The 16909-nt window shown below is 40.7% G+C and overlaps 1 long non-coding RNA gene across 4 annotated transcripts in view; it reads left to right on the top strand.

Annotated features, from left to right (window-relative positions):
* LOC139040008 (uncharacterized) overlaps window positions 1-16909 on the top strand; it is a 62078-nt gene that overhangs the window by 10118 nt on the left and 35051 nt on the right. For 3 of the 4 annotated variants that reach the window (XR_011493567.1, XR_011493566.1, XR_011493564.1), the window contains 2 exons: window positions 229-275; window positions 1231-16285. This is a non-coding gene — a long non-coding RNA (uncharacterized lncRNA). The remainder of the gene's footprint in view (window positions 1-228; window positions 276-1230; window positions 16286-16909) is intronic. The other variant, XR_011493565.1, reaches the window with a different exon arrangement.

Genomic DNA, 16909 nt, shown 5'->3' with positions numbered 1-16909 from the left:
GTGTGTGTGTGTGTGTCAGAGAGAGAGAGAGAATATATATATCATGGGGGACTGGAATTGGCCACCCCAAAATGTGTCTCTTTGGCATGAGGATTATTTGGGGCTGGTTACTTTTAAAAACTGCAGACATGGGAGCAGCTCTGAGAAGTAGAAGTTACCCTTTGTAAGAGACATTTACATTTGTAAGGGAAATATCCACCTGTAAAGGTGTCTCCTTCTCTGCACCAGGAAGAAGAGGATGACCTTATTTCTAGAAACTCATATCAGTGCAGAAGGTAAGGACTTAAATCTGCATAATAACCTTACTCTGCCTTTCTGGTGATCTCCCATAACTGACTCCCCCTACTTCCAACATCCTCCTTTGTCTTTAGCTGAGGATGGTATTTAAGATGAGAAACTCTGCCATTTTGGTGAGTTGCTCAGCTTTCCTGAGTGTCTCCCATGTGTACATGTGATAAAGCTTTGTTTGATTTTCTCCTGTTATTCTGTCTCATGTCCATTTAATTCGTAGCCCAGCCAGAAGGACCCAGAGGGTAGAGGATTTGTCTTCCTCCCCTACAATATGTATATATATACACACATACACATATATATGAGAGGATATACATATATATACACACACTATGTATCTGTCTCTTGATATATATTTATATATATATATATATACACACACACATAATGTATATAGAGATATATCTAGATAGATTTTTTTACAACATATACAAAGCTTCAGGGACTCCATATTCTGAAGGATCTTGAATGACAAGATGACACATTTAAGTTTGGTTTTAAAAAGAATTGGGGACTTTGAAAAATTTTGAGTAAAACTGTGACGTGGAGAAAGTCCTTTAGGAAGTATACTCAGGACCGACAAGGAGATGGATGTAACAGTTCAGATGCTAAATGATGAAGAACTAGGGCTAGGTAGTGGTAGATGGAGTGGAGAAAAAGGAATGGTTTCTAGAATATTCTAGAAGTTGATTTGGAAGTAAACAATGAAAGAGAAGGAGGGATCAGGAAGGGATCTGAGATTTCAGTGAAGGGTTTCGACAAGTTTCCTTGAATTTGCTCCCATTATGATTGACCCTGGAATTTCAGTAAAACTTAAAATCGTTCTTGGAAATTGGGACTAAGAATCTTTGGGCATTTACCGCAGAAATACCCACTCTAAGCAAATAGCTCTAATCAAGTTAGCCCAGTATAACTTTGGTGATCTTTTCTGTTTTCCAGAAAGTGGAGAGAGCACATGGACTCCAGCAGAACCAGGGTGAGGTGCAGGGGACTGGAGTGGGCAGCAAGGGGCGTGAAGCTTATTTTTCTGTTTTGAAATAAAAATAGTATACTTATGAAAAATAATAAACTACAGAAAAGCATTAAGATGGAAAAAATAACTCAATTGTTTATTTGTTGGCATAAAGACCAGTTTCTAATGAGATTTTTTCCTTATTATTTGTCTTTTCTTCCAAAGTTTCTGGCTGTTTAGCCACAAAGTTATTACTTTAAAATTTCTTTATTATAAATCAGACTTTTTTTGATGAATTAATAAATGTTTATCGCCTGCTGCCTGCAAGGTACAGAGATATCTGCAGTAGACACGTCATGAAAAGAACATTATTCTACCATGATTATGATTTTCCATTGTGTTTTTGCTTTATATAATTTTAAAACTAAATATTATCAGATGCCTAATTTCTATCTTATTTGTATTTTGTCACTATAAATATCCAATTTTACTTGAATTTTATTTTATTTACTATTAATTTTGCTTCATCTGTGTTCTTTTTGTTAGCATTTGCCAACTGTATCTTTCAATATTCCATTTTTAAAGAGTGTGTCTTTTGTAAATACCACACAGCCGAATCTTTTCTTAAACCCAAATCAGAAAATCTCTGTCTTTAATCAGGAAATTTAACCCCATCTCATTTATTATGATGTTGATATGTTTAGACTAATTATTGCTTTTTTGTTGTCTTCCTGCATTTTTTATTGATGTGATCAAGTTTTATTTATTTTTCACTAATAGTTTTGAAGTTGACATCTTATTTATATTCTAGCGTTTACTTTAAAATTTTAAACTCATGTTTTTAATATTTTTTATAGGTAGATTTAACCAGTACACAACATAAATCTTAACACACTTCACTTCCTCCTTCCTTAAGGTTATTTTGGTTATTCTTGGACCTTTCTAATTCTATAAACATTTTTGAATTAATTAATCAATTTGCACACACATGCACACACTCATGCTAGGATGTTGATTGGGATTTAATTTAATCTATAGATTAGTGTGGGAAGAGTTGACATTATTAAAATGTTGAGTCTTCCAATTCCTAACCATGGTATATCCTAATTATTTGGGTCTTTAAAAATTTCTCTCAATAAAATTTGTAGTTTCCAGTATAGCACTCTTTCTAATTTTTATTTATTTATTTATTTTAGTTTTTTTTTTGGTCAGGAAGATTGTCCCTGAGCTAACATCTGTGCCAGTCTTCCTCTATTTTTTATGTGGGATGTTGCCACAGCATGGCTTGATAAGTGGTGTGTAGGTCTACACACGGGATCTGGACCTGTGAACACTGGGCTGCCAAAATGGAGCATGTGAACCTAACCACTATGCCACTGGGCTGGCCCCTTTCTTATTTTTATTGTGTTTATTCCTACGTATTTGATGTTTGATGGAACATCTAGAAGGACTCCTTTTTCAGAGTTCATGTTTTCCAATATTGCATCTGCCCTTTTATGTCTATTCTCTTTTTCTGAAATTCCAATTAGATATATGTTGGAACTCATTCCACGCCTCTTAACCTCTCTTTCATATTTTCCATCATCTTTGCCTCTCTGGGTTATATTATGGATAATTTCTTATGATCTATCTTCCAGTCTGCTAGTTATCTTTAGCTATGTAAAATTTTCTGTTTGCACCTGTTATGAGTTTTTTTTTAGTTATTTTATTTTATTACTAGAAGTTTTGTTTTTCAATTCTGATAGTCCTTATACTTTATCATTCAATAAAGATATCATTAGGCTTATCTTTTACTTTTTAAAACATGCTAAACACGGTTGCTTCCTAATTTGTGTTTCTACTGTGCATTGTCTATTGTTTCTCTCTTATCATGACTTCTTGTCTTTGTTTTGTTATGTGGTTAATTATTTTTGACTATGAACTTGTCATTTTCCTTAGACTATATGTTTTTTTGTAGAAATTCTTTGAGGCCTGGATGAAGGTGAGTTTCTCCAAAGAGGATTTGCTTTTTTGGGAACCTAGGAATATTAGCATCCCAAAACTTCTTCAAACTAATTCACAGCTGAAGGTTTCTGGATAACCTGAATGATATGAATTTGTGTTACAAATTCAAAGGAGGACATACTTATGGTTATCATTTGTCAGGTGTGGAAGCTGCCCGGAATCAAGTCAACTTTCCTTGCACTTCTCAGAAGTTGAAAGGAGGTTGATAGACTTACTCTGTTTTGCCTTGACACTGATGGCATACAAATTTGGGGTATTTTATCTTCCAGCATTATGAATGAATTAGTTAGATTTTGCTATGGTAACAAATACCCCCCAAACCTTATAGCTTATAACAGTAAGCATTTATTTTTTGCTCATGGATCTGCAGGTCAGCTACAGCAGGGCTTGGCTGGACATAATCAAAGCAGATCACTTGGCCAGGCCCCAAATCAGTGGTGCAGAGTTGTTTGCCCCACTTCATTTACTAGACGGGCTTCCAAAGTTACTTGGCAAAGGGTATAGATGTATAATCCTATTACAAGGAGGAAGTTAAGAGTTGTGAATAGCAATCTAGTCTACCACAATATGACTGCCTGTTTGTGAGATTCCTGGGCTTTGTTTTCAGTCTCCCGTGCCCCACAAAGCTATGAAAACTGAAGATCTGGTTTGTTAGGATCAGCAGATGTTCTCAGGCAAAAGCAGTCTCAATGCTTTAGTTGCCTCTTGAGTTTGTCTTGTTGCCTAGACCTACTGCTACCAACTCATCCACCTCAAAAGAAAAAGTTGGGTTTCTTTCGCTGTTAAAAGTTCTAGCCAAAGTCCCAAATTTGGCATTGATTGGCCTCAGACAGTTCCTATGACCGTCTTTGAATACTGTGGCCAGGAGTAATATGCTGATCGGTTAGGTCTGGGTGACAGGTCCACTGCGGACTCAGGGGTAGGATCGGTCCCATGCAGGTGATGTGACTGAGGGTAGGAAAAATGTGGTTCCCAAAGGAAAATTAGGAGGAAATGGATGCTGGGCAAGCAAAGACAACAGATGTCTACGTTCTGTGCTTATTCCTAAAATCAAGGATTTCAACATGTGGAGAATGAAGAAGAGGACATTCCGGATGGCATGACGGCATGAAGCTGTACAATGGTGGGATTGTTTGGGGAAATAGTGGTGTCTTTTGACAAAGTGCAGAGTATGTGATGGGCACTGGAGTAGAATAAAAGCTGGTGTCTTTTGGCCAGACAGCTGGTGGCCACATGCTCCCCTAAGACACATGGATCTTATTTGGCAGCTATTGGGTCCCTAATTCAAATATTTCCTATAAATTTTTATCCCTCCAGAATTATCAGGCAGAAGGGAAAGACAAATGATGAGGACAGGAAATGCAAGGAAAGGAAACGAAGCAAAAAGCTGACTAATGTGGGTCAGGATAAAAATAATGTAACCAAAGGAGTGGACAACAAGCAGAAGCAGAAACTGGGGGCTGTCAGAGGGCAGAGGAGGAAAACACTCTGGTTCCAGAGGGTGAGGCCCAGGAGTGGATGCCTGCTGGATGCTTCTGACCCTCATCGAAGGAGACAGTGCCTGCCAGAAGGCACCAGTATGGAGACAGAGACTGTCAACCACAGTGAGTCTGCCATTTTTCTGCACTCCTCTCCCTTTATCTGATTTATTTCTAGACTCATTTTTTCTCTAGTCTCCCTGTTTCCCTTACAGATTTAGACAGAATTATTCATTCCAAGGCTTTCATCCTGTTTTTTTTTCCAGCCCAATCACTTCCTTTTCATCCACTCAACGGATTTATCTCAGCAAGTCATTTTTTAGTTTGTGGGTCTTGAGTTGCTCATTTGTAAAATAGTATTGCGTTGTCTCTTACATTCCTTTCCAATTCTAATATTCTCTATATCCTAGAAAGCTCCATCCATCTCTCCCATCCCCTACAACCATCTTCCATGACCTCAACCATCCCCTTTCTGGTCACCTCCTTTGTCTTGTGAAAGCCTACATATTTTTATACCTTTAGGTGTATATCTATGTCTGGTACATGCAGCTGCATACAGTTAGAATACATTGGGATGTTTTCCTAACTTATTTTAACTTTGGACTGTATGCTCCTTCATCCATATGGGCTAACTTCTCACAATGCCATGAAAAGCATGCTTATTTGATTTTTAAGGGTAGATAATGTGTTATTTGAGCAGGGGGAACCTAGATTAGAAATCAGAGCAGCTAGGTGAGACATTTTCTAGTTCCGTGACTTTTAACGTCTTTAGGTGGGATTAATATTTGATTTGTCTGCCTCACAGGGATGCTGTGAGAATCGAATAAGACAGTATCGACATACCGTTTCAAATGGGAAGTTCTGTATAAACATGGGGCATGGTAATGAGCTTAATAGATTCATAATGAGCACCATGTGCAAGTGTCAAGCGCAGCTGGGGAGCAAGGTGCAGTCAGAGTGCACAGAATTGTTCTAAGAGATAGATAGAACATCTAAAATCTGACCACTTCTCTCCACCCTTATGACCCTCGCTCTGGTCAGCACGCCACCAACTCTGTCCCGGACAACCGTAATAGCCTCCTACCTTGGGTGTGTGTCTCTCTCCACTCTCGCCCTCTTATACCACTTCACAAAGCATCCAGAGTGAGCTTTTAAACGTCCAAATTGGCTCACGCTTTCCTTCCACTAGACCTTCCACTGGGAGGGCAACATGTGGACACCCCTGTCTTGCACCACGTCTCCCCTCTTTAAGCTCTGGCCTCACTGGCCTGTGCTGCCTTGCCTGGAACTCTCCTTCCCTTCACAGCGCTGGCTTTTTCTTGTCATTCAGGGAGGTCTCAGATATCACCTCCTCCAAGAAGTCCTCCCTGGGCACCTTTTCTGCAGCAGCATCCCCAGTGTTTCTTCTCCTAATAGAACTCTTTGCTACCTGAACTTATCTTCCTCATTTCTTCACCCATTTCTGTGAGTAACTTCTATGATGGAGAGGCCTCTGAGTCTCCAGTGCACAGTAGGAGCTCTGAAAATAGCACTGAGTAGATGCTCAGAAGATACTTGTTGAATGAATGAACGCGCTAACCCAGCCAAACAAGTTTCTCATTTGGCTATAGTGGCTCTTGGTTTTACAATATCACATTTTGAAATTATTCAAAAGAGCACCAGGCTGGTCTTAAATTCTGAGATTTCATCCCACATTGAAACAGCAACAATGCTATTTCTTAAATATTTCTTTCTTTTTTTGCTGAGGAAGATTCATCCTGAGCTAACATCTGTTGCCAGTCTTCCTCTTTTTTTTTTTTTTTTTTTGCTTTGTGAGCCACTGCCACAGCATGGCCACTGACAGCTGAGTGGTGAGGTCTGTGGCCAGGAACTGAACCCGGGCTGCTGAAGCTGAGTGTGCAGAACTTAACCACTAGACCACCAGGGCTGGCCCGTAAATGTTTCTTAAATGTCACAGTTCTATCTTTTTGGCTGAAGCATGCTACGGCAGCAAGAAGAAATGAGTACTTAGCAAATATTTAGTGTGTGGCCACTCTGAGAAGCCCAAAGCTCTGGAGCATCTTCATGATTTATATTCAGATGAGGCAAATGTAAATATATCACTAAAAAAGGAAGGATCTCAAGTGAAGGGTGAGCTTACCTATTCATTTTTCTCCAAAATGGTTATTGTTGAGTCAGAGGCAAGAGACATCATGAACCCTGGGTCAAAAGATTCCTAATAGGCTTATATCTCCTCCCCCTCCTCCACCAAGAAATCGTGCTGCTTCTCATGCTATTCTAAATATTCCCTAAATTCAAAACACACTTGCAGCATCTGAGAAGGATTCCATTCCTTTAGTAGTTGTCCAGTGGAACTGCGTCTCATGTGGGGATTATGTTTGAAAGTCAGAGTCAAAATTGCCCTTGGAGTTACTCTATGTCACACACGATGAGCAGGTACCCAATTTTGTGTGACCATAGCATCCTGCAAATGCTTTTATTAGTTCCTCCCTTCTGTAGTCAGGGCTTCTCAACAGTCCTAAGTTAATTCCATTTCTCCTTTAAGGATGTTTTCATAGCCATCAGTACTTAAATATTTGGCCACCTAAACAATGCCTTCTAGTTCTTTCTCAATGTTGGAAAATCCTTAAAATAACCCACTCAGTGTGTCTACAGGCTTTATCAGCAGGCATCGGCTGCTTCATCCTTTTATTATTATTTGCCAATCTACCATAATTGATTTCTCATAAATTATATGTACATAAATTAAATTCATGGGTGATGCAGCTCCACTGGAAGAAAGGTAAAAATGACTTGTTAGTGTAATTCAAGATTCCTGAGGCTCTACTAGGCTGGGGGACAAATGCAACATCAACGAAAATCATCCAAATTCTAACGGCTCTCACGTTACTGCAGATTTTTATCTCATGGACTTTTCAAATATTTCCAGGAGTTTGTGGGGAGGGGCCTCCTAGGTGGTCATGAGCGGTCTGTTCCTGTGGGTGACTGCCACCGCCACACACGTCCTCCGGCGTGGCAGCTCCTCACCCCCTAGCTGACTACTTCGCCTGCGTCCCTCCCATCCGTTCTCCAGAGCTGGCCTCTCCGCTATGGGAGTACCAGTAATCGTCGGAATAGTAACCTTGCTTCTATATTGACTTCTGGTTAGCCAAAACTTTCACATTTGATTATGTCAGGTGGCAATGAATGCTATGAAGGATAATTAAGCAGCATGGGGGGGAGTATAAAAATAAAGGTAAGGACAATCTTGTTAGACCATCAAAGGGGCCAATTGTTAACATGGGAAAAGTACAATAAATACAATAAATGATTTCTCCTGTATTTCCAGACTTTCTGGACACTCTGTAACACTCTGTAGTGTATTAACAATTGGACTCATGACTTTAAACTTAGGCGTACTTTACTTGGAAAGGTGTGTGGAGATTGAAGAAAAATGTATTGCTTATTTTGTCTTAAAAAAGCAGCATACCATTTAAAAATAAGTTTACCTTACATTTCCCAATGTTTTGAACATGCTTATGAGTGCTCATGTGCAAGGAACGCCTTCCCCAGGGGGCATCTACTCTCACACTCCTCCAGGCTCATAGTCCCTCTTTCAGAGAGGACAGAGGGAGGAGTTAGTGTCTGTCTTTCTTTTTTTATCATCATCTTCCAGTGGAGAGGTGGTACAGGTCTGACTCAGGGGCCAGGAATGGCCTCACCATTACTTGGAGGTAAGAGGGTCCCCTGACGAAGGTAGTGTTAGTGGCTCCACCACTAAGGGGCGCTAAGGGGCCCCTGGGCAAAGTCTCATGTTTCTTCCCGAAGCAGATGGATCTGTTTCCTCTCCCAACACATCTGCTTTGTGGGATCGCCCCCTGTTCCAGGTCCTGCCCTCCCAATGCCACACCCTGAAGGAGTTCTTTGCCACCAGCTCAGGGAGGGTGTGCTTTGGCTGAGGGAGAGAGGAGGGAAGACAGGTTTGCCACAATCTGGACAGGTCTTGCCCTTGGGATCCTGAGAGTAAAGGAGTCCCCAGAACTGACAGGAGCCATGTCCCCAGGACACTGTCCTGCTTCCTTAGAAAACAAGTTCTTTCAGGTCTTTTCTTTTCCTTGTTTAGACTGAAGGTACTTCCTGGACCCAAAGGGAAGGTAAGTGGAAGCACTCTGAACCAGCAACCATTTCGGCATCCAGGACTCATGAGACAACAAATAGGTGCTTTCACTCAAAGATACGGGATGGGGGATGAGAGAGGAACTGGGTTTCATCTCCCTTTCTCTCTCACCTGTCTAATCTATTTATCACCTGTCTATCTGTCATCGAATCTATGATCCATCCATCCATCGTCCATCCATTGGGGAGCGGGTGGGTGGGGGGAAGATGGAGATAGCAGAGTGTTTTGTTTAAACACAAATGCTGTAGAAAATTCTTTCGGGTAAGAGTAACTCAATCTTGGAGTTACTGTTAGCTTTAAGATGTGAGAGTGTAGTGTTGTGTTATCATTTTTAAGTTCTTGAGCTTTCAGTTCAGTTCTAAAGAAGCTTTTCATTTCCTCACTAGGTTTTTGCCTTACGTGAAATACTTACAACAAGACCATGGTGGGGGCTCCCATAACAGCCCCACCGTCCTTCGAGTCAGAACTCCGCAGGCGCCCACATTGAAACACGCACTCATTTACTTCAACAAAGATAAATGACGTAAATGTACATTTCCTAAAAAACCCCTGCCGAGTCCAGGGTTTGCACTCACTGAAGAACTTACTTAAAGCTTTTCATAATGGATTGACTAAGCCTTTCTCAGGATGTAAGAACTGTTTTGAACTAGTTACTTAAGCAAGTTTCATATGACGTGAGAATTATTTATCTGTCATCTACCCATTCACCCATCTCCTTTGTTTATAATGATCTCCGCATATGAGTCTTAAAAAATACAGTAAGTTGGATATATCACCCGTCTATAACAGAGCAAGTTATTTTCCTTGACTGTTCATGTCCTCATTCCCTGGACCTGCCTCCACCACACATGAATACAGTCTGAAAGTGGAAAATGCAATAATTAACCAGTTCCTTATTTTACATGGAACCCAGGAATTGGTTGTTTCCATATGTGGTGTCCCATGAAGTATATTTGGTCAATCTTCAAGGCTTCATCCCAAACACCACCACCTCTGTGTTGCCCTCCCCAGACCCTGACACAGACTCAGGCCGTCATCCCGCTGTGGGGGAGCTGTCCTCCCATTACAGCAGATGTCGCATGGCATGGTTTGGCTTTACCTGTCTGTGCTCTTAGGAGGTGTGATCTTCTTCAAACCAAGTGGCAATAATGACGGATGTTGGTGAAGGTAAGGGAGAATACACAGAGGCATAGCCCTGTGTAGATGGGGAAACTGAGGCCTAGATGACGAAAGGACTTGAGTCAGGGAACAAGAATGACGTGCTCTCCTCTAGTCCCCTCTGGCAATAACTGAATCACCCCAACTTCAGGGTTTTGGACATCTAGTTCAGAAGCCTCTACATACATATGTGTGAAAATCTTTCCAGAAGTATAGGGTTATTTATTAACATAAGATACAAACACATTGTACTAAAATAATCTCTGAGTTGTATTTGTAGTACAAAACAGTTGTCCAACCAAAGGTGTGACACAAAACTCCAGTCACGGAAAGCTGGGCTCAAAAGGATCAGTTTTAGAGCTGAGCTTGAGCTCCTTCTACATGGCTGTTTGGGAGACTCTGGTCTCTGATTTTCCAAGGGCGATCAGAGACAGGGATGCCAGGAAGGGGCACTGTGAGTGAGCATGCAGCGTATGTCCTCTTCCTCAACTTGGTCAGACTCGGAAGTGGGGAGTGTTAGCATTGTGTCTTTTCTCATTCCAGAATCAGAAGGCTGAGCCCATTAATGGTTCCTCACCAGACCTTCTTTGGTCCACTCGCTGCCTTCACTCTTCGCTCATCCTTGGAGGGTACCAGAGGCCATATTGGGTCTTACTTTTTGCGATGCCCCATAGGAGAAAGGTAAAGAGGCTTAGCAGAGGGAAGGGGCATATAAGATTTTCTCATTCAGTACAGAGAATATTGGAAGAAAGTGCTAATTAAGTACTGCAGTAATCCTTATTGCTTCCATGTTCTACTTCTTGTAATTTTTCTTTTTTATAATCTCCTCTAATCCTTAGTCAATAGCCTCCTTATCAGTCAACAAACTCAAATTTCAGACCTGCTTTGGTTTGCATATGAGTTACTCCTTAGAGGAGCTTTAGATATGTGTTAGGAAGACTACTTGGGCAAATAAGGGCTAAATAATGTTTTAATATGACTTTTCTCTAACTCATCTTCAAAAACATGCTGAGATGGACTGGATAGCAAATAACAACGTAGATGTCAAAATAACTTTCTAAAAATTGAACTAATAAAAGAACTAGAAGAAAATATTGTGACTAGTATCTGGGGAAGTCTAATAGAATAAGCAAAGAAAGAACTATAATAGGAGAGGACAAATATTTGATTGTATACAAATTTTAAAATTTCTCCACATCAGAAGCAATCTAAGAAACATATTTAGGAAATATCTGTATATCTATCTCTAAAGAAATATATAGCTACAGATTTAGATGCATCTATAGAGCTAGAGACAGGTAGATATAGCTAATAAATACTTCACATATGAAGCACAGTTTTATAAATAATAGGCAGATAGTAAAATAGGTAAGTGCATGAACAAAAAATTCATAAAATAAAGAGAATTGACCAGTAAACACACAGATATTTAAAGCAAGTGATATATTTCAGACCGGAAGAAATGAAAAGCAATTGAATTACCTTGGGTAAAGTTAGGAAAGGGCACAGGATGACCAGAATTTTCATATGTTTACTGGCGGGAGTGAAAATTGATGAAACTTTCTATTGAATTGTTTTCTTTGAAAAAGAGCTTCAGGGGCTGGCCCCGTGGCCGAGTGGTTAAGTTCGTGCGCTCCGCTGCAGGCGGCCCAGTGTTTCGTTGGTTCGAATCCTGGGCGCGGCCATGGCACTGCTCATTAAACCACGCTGAGGCAGCGTCCCACATGCCACAACTAGAAGGACCCACAACGAAGAATATACAACTACGTACTGGGGGGCTTTGGGGAGAAAAAGGAAAAAAATAAAATCTTTAAAAAAAAAAAAAAAGTTTCAAAATGTTAATGGCCCAGCACTTACACTTCTAGGAATTTATCTAGATCAGACACAGGCTAATTACTGGGAAAATGTTTATGATATACTTTCAGGTGAATAAGGAGGTTTACAAAATTGTAAACTATTTTGTAAACAAAATGTGATTTCGTTTACTATTTTGTAACTATTTCGTAAACAAAATATGATTTCTGTTATTATTTAAATGTAAATACTTTAAAAAGACCAGATTGGAAAGATTTACTCAAAAATGTTAACAATGGTTAGAGCTGGGTAAGTAAGAAGGGGGAGATTTTAAGTTTTTTCTTCATGCTTTCCAACTTTTCTATATTTTTCTATATTGAGCCATCTATTACTTACATAATAAAAAAGTTCATATTTTTAAAATAAGTTGTTGCTGCAAATAGCAGAGACACTAACATTTAGCAAACCAACCCTACTCCATCCCTGGGATGGTGCAACAATTCTGATTTCAATTGTAGTTCTTTTTCCTTCAGTCTAGACCAGGGCCGTCTATTAGAAGTTTCTGCAAAGACAGAAATGTTATATATCTGTGCTATTCAATGTGAAATCTACTAGCCACATGTGGTGATGGAGCACTTGAGATGTGGCTGGTGTGACTTTGAAATTTTATTTAACTTTAATTTTAAAAGCTACATGTGGCTGGTGGTCTATACCCTGGTTATGGTGTATGTGTGTCCCAACAGTGTCTCAAGGATAAGCCTTTGTCAATGGCATTCCTGTCCACTCTCTCTCGGGGTCTCATCCACTTCACTTTCAATAGGGGATTCCTGTAGCCACAGCTCAGGTCGAGATTCCTCTCCTGAGCACTGCAATCTCATTTCCAACTTCCTGCCGGACATTTTCACTTGGCTGTCCTGTCATCCTCTCAGATGCAACTTGTTAACTCACAGGTCTTCATCTTCCCCTTGGAAAAATACCTCCTGCTCTGTAGATGGTAAATTCAATCTCTTAGTCCCCCAGGTTATAAACCTTGGAGCCGTCTTTCGCACCGAGTTTCCAACCTCAAAGATTTTCCTTTCAGTATCTCACATATACGTCACTCCCTTCATTTCCACTTTCAAGGCTTTAACTCCTTATGCACAGAAAACTCAGCTCTGAATCAATTTCTGCATCTTTATGTGCACTTCCAGGAGCTCCACCCTGAATCCACAATATATGCTTCCTAACAGGTCGTTCGTTCACTTTCATTCCACAACCACTGTAGAACACTTAGTGTGTTGAGGACGCTGTGCTAGGTGCTGTGAGGGGCACAGGGCATGGATAGGATATACTTCCTGTGCACAACACACTTGCAGTCTAGTCTGTGATTTGCAACTTGACCAAAATAAAGATGTCCAGTACCATAGCACGGACCTGCAGAAGGGCTGTGGAAGTTCTAAGAAGGAAGGAATTACAATATTGACGAAAATCAATGAAAACACAGGTTTAAAGTTTGATAAAATGGGATGCCATAGGAGGGAAGTGGTAGGACTGTTGAAAAGGTTTCAAGGAAATACAAGAAAAGCAGAGGTGGAGCCAATCAACTGAGAAGTAGGTCCAAGGTCCCCATGATGCTGAAGAGCAGGTTCAGAGGAGGGAGGCAGAGGGGGAGTGGTGGAGAGTGAGTAACCACAGTGGAGTTCACCATCTGAACATTTACTTTCTGGGAAATCAACTCTGCATCCTGAGGGAAGGAGACAAAACCAACACATAAAAAACAAACTAAAATATGTTTTTCCTACAGCATGGCTTCTGAACACAAGCCAAGTATCTCATATGTTTCCCAGCTGAAAAACAACCATTTAGTCCAATGTCAGGAAAAGCTGGCTGTTTCGGCTACGTTGGACTTTACTGAAAGAAGGCATAGTCTAAAGATGATCAACATTCTTTTTTTATGGGTGACTTGCAGGATTTTTCAAGGGAAAATTTAACAATTTTCAATGTTTGGAATTTGAACTGGCTTTAGATGTAACTTCCATCTAAGATGTGATTCCCTGATTACCTAGTGATCAAGGGGAGAGAAATTCAGAGCTTGAGATCTTAGAGTCATCTTCAGTAGAGAATAAGGTGAAGTTGTTAATATATCCCAAAATAACAGTAGAGATTTCATATTTAGAGTGCCTACTACGTACCGATCAGGATGTTAGTTGCTAAGATTTCAGAGATGAATGAACCTATGGATAAAGAGTTTTACAGGCGATAAACAGAGGAAGCACTTCTGACTGGAGGGTGGGGATGTATGGGGACAGCATAAACCATCGCAGGAAACTGGGAATGTTTTAGGGTGACGCTTGCCTAGTTGGAGCAGTTGGTTTGTGCAGGATGTTAATTAAATACAAATCTAAAGAGAGGTCTGTGGGTGCCAGGATGGGTAGTAAGGAGATATTGAATACTTTAGACCAAGGAAACAACACAATAGAAGCTTTATTTGAAGAATATTCTTGTCTTATAACGATTATGCTTTTCTATTTTAGAAAACCAAGACCTATGAATCACATCCAAAACTAAGTGAAAGATTTGAACCAGGTAGGGAGTATTGCTACTGCAAGCATTTGCTGAAAGGACAGAGAATCTGAAAACTCGAAAGCTCTGGGTGAAGAGTTGGACTGGAGCGAGGAGTGTGGTCGCCGGCACAATGAAGTATTTTGAGTTTGATGTTTTCTGACCCGCTGAAGCTAAACTATAGCCCATTTCATTTTCAAACAGCCTCCCGGGAGCCCTGGGATGACCTCAGTCAGGATGTTCTCAAACATAATCTAGCCTGCGCAGTAACCTGACAAGAATTGGTTTATTTAAGGAACGCGGTGGGTCTTTTAGCCTCTAAAGGAACCCATAGGTCATTTGTAAAGGAACCAGCATGACCTGTTGGAACTTCTCTTGGCACTGATGCTCAGCCGTTTCAGGTTAGAACTTTGTTGCTTTGAGCTGGAAGCTCCACTGAAACTTGTGTAATGGAGACCACATAAAATGTAGTTTCCATTAAGATATTAGGATGAGCAGACAAGGACTTTAAAACAGCTCTAATTAATTCAAGAAAGTAGAGGGAAGTGTGGAGAATTTCACCAGAGAACTGGGATCTTTTAAAAAATAGTCAAATGGGGATTCTAAAAATGAAACAAAAATGCAGTATGAGAAATTAAGAACTCAGTAGATGGATTTAACAGCAGAATGGATGCAGCAGAAGACAAGATGAGTAAATGCAACTAGGGGTCAATTGAAAATATTCCTAGAGCAAAATAAACAAACAGCCAAATATCACTTAATGGAATACCTTGCAGCAAGACCAAAAATACAAACTACTGATATACGCAATAAACGGAATGACTCAAGAAGAATTGCGTAAACAAATGAAGCAAAACACACAAAAAATGTATACTCTGTGATTCTATTTCTATGAAATTCAAGAACAGGTATAACTTATCTATGAGTGACAGACGTCAAAATGGCGGCTACTTCTGAGGGGTGGTATTGGACAGGTGTGAGGCAACATTCTGGGGCGATCGAAATGTTCTGTATCTTGGTCACCTGATCTGCGTGGTGATTACACTGGTGTTCCATTTGTAAAATTTCATTGAGCTGTACACTTAAGGTTTGTGTACTTTACTGTGTATAAGAAATAGCTCAATTTAAAAAATACCAGAGAAGATATTTCTTCCCCATGTGTTTCCTCTTGTTTACTCTTTCTCATCTTTTCACGCTGGAAGGAAGGCCCCTTGGTGTCCTCAGCTATTTTTACGGATGCTGGAAAGTCTGTCAAGGAGGAAGGGGCCTGAAGGCCTTCAGGAAGCTGAAGACTGCATACCATGAGTCACTGCGCTTGGAGGTGAGGAAAGTCAAGTCTCCTTTGTTGAGTATCGACCCTGGGGTCCGGAGGAAGCCAGTCGAGACCTTGGCTTCCTGGTGAGTAAACACAGCTTTTTAGAAATACTAAAATGGCAGAAGGCGGAGCTTCAGGGACCCTGGAAAACTTTGAAAAAAGCAGTCTAAACATTCTTAAGTCATTAAAAAAAATAGAGAGAATGCATACAATGTCAGCGTCTTTTGGGTCCTGCTATATACAGTGGAGGAGTTGGAAAGGAATAATTGTGGCCTAAGTGGAAAATAACTCTGATATTCTCAGGAAAGGAGTCAGGAAGGGTTTAGCACTTAACCGAAGAGCAGCGGTATGAATTTAGGCTGAGAAGGAGGAGACCCCGGGGACTTCAGCACAGGCCACCTCTGCTCACTCCGTCCAGCCAAGTTCGGCTGTCCAGTCCTCTGAGGCTTCGTCTGCCCCTTCAGCGTTTTCCTCCAAGGACAAATCAAACCACCGGAACAGTCCATGCACAGTTGGGACGAGCCACATGGTTTTGCCTTATTGGCTCTCAGTTTGGACTTCTGGGAACACGTCGAGTCTCTGAGTCGGGAGTCCAGGTAAGCAGGAGGGACTTGGTAGAAGTGGTGAGTGAAGAACTGACTTGGAAGGAAGGAAGGGTGAGATTTTATGGCTGAGCTGAAAGGAAGTTATAGAGCCCCTAGGGAGCCAAGGCCCTTTGAGTGACGGGAGACTAGTCCAAATTTTCAGCCAGATCAAATTTTTGAATAGCTTTTTTGTTTTTTTTTTAAAGCATTTGAAGCCTTCTCATGTGCACAAGAACGCTTAGCTGGCCTGGCATTTTCAAAGGGTTTACATTGTGGACAGAGCAAAGGTGGAAGATATTTATGCATACCCCTGGTTATTTATTGTGTAAAGCTTTGAAATGCATGAGTGTCTAAATGAGCACATCCTTATTGAATACACATGGATGAGGTGGACCTGGGCTCCCTTCTGTTGGATGGATCCCTAGGAACGACAATACTGCTCTCGCTCCCTGACAGCTAGGCAGTGCCAACTTAGAACATGGAAACAGAATGGGTCTGAGGCTCTTCCCCTCCTCCAAGGCCCCTGTCCCATTGCCCACAGAATCAGGATAATCCGGGACTAAGTTCTTCTCACCAAGAAACCTCAGGTTTAAGTAATTCTTTAGATTGTGAGAAGGTATCTTCTCATTCTGAATT

Source organism: Equus asinus, chromosome 13, assembly GCF_041296235.1.
Source record: "Equus asinus isolate D_3611 breed Donkey chromosome 13, EquAss-T2T_v2, whole genome shotgun sequence".
In the NCBI taxonomy this organism is placed as follows: domain Eukaryota; kingdom Metazoa; phylum Chordata; class Mammalia; order Perissodactyla; family Equidae; genus Equus; species Equus asinus.
Note: the sequence above shows the minus strand (reverse complement) of the source record. Positions and strands in the feature narration are given on the sequence as shown.